This window comes from Mandrillus leucophaeus, unplaced genomic scaffold, assembly GCF_000951045.1.
Source record: "Mandrillus leucophaeus isolate KB7577 unplaced genomic scaffold, Mleu.le_1.0 Scaffold394, whole genome shotgun sequence".
NCBI classification, from domain to species: Eukaryota; Metazoa; Chordata; class Mammalia; order Primates; family Cercopithecidae; genus Mandrillus; species Mandrillus leucophaeus.
The window spans coordinates 2,761,891-2,762,309 of record NW_012104187.1 but is presented as its reverse complement, the minus strand read 5'-3'; positions in this window follow the sequence as shown (position 1 = coordinate 2,762,309).

Here is a 419-nt window from a genome sequence, read left to right as displayed (position 1 = left end):
TCCTGATACCAAAGCCTGGCAGAGACACAACAAAAAAAGAGAATTTTAGACCAATATCCCTGATGAACATCTATGCAAAAATCCTCAATAAAATACTGGAAAACCGAATCCAGCAGCACATCAAAAAGCTTAGCCACCATGATCAAGTGGGCATCATCCCTGGGATGCAAGGCTGGTTCAACAGATGCAAATCAATAAATGTAATCCATCACATAAATAGAACCAATGACAAAAACCACATGATTATCTCAATAGATGCAGAAAAGGCCTCTGACAAAATTCAACAACGCTTCATGCTAAAAACTCTCAATAAACTAGGTAATAATGGAATATATCTCAAAATAATAAGAGCTATTTATGACAAACCCACAGCCAATATCATACTGAATGGGCAAAAACTGGAAGCATTCCCTTTGAAA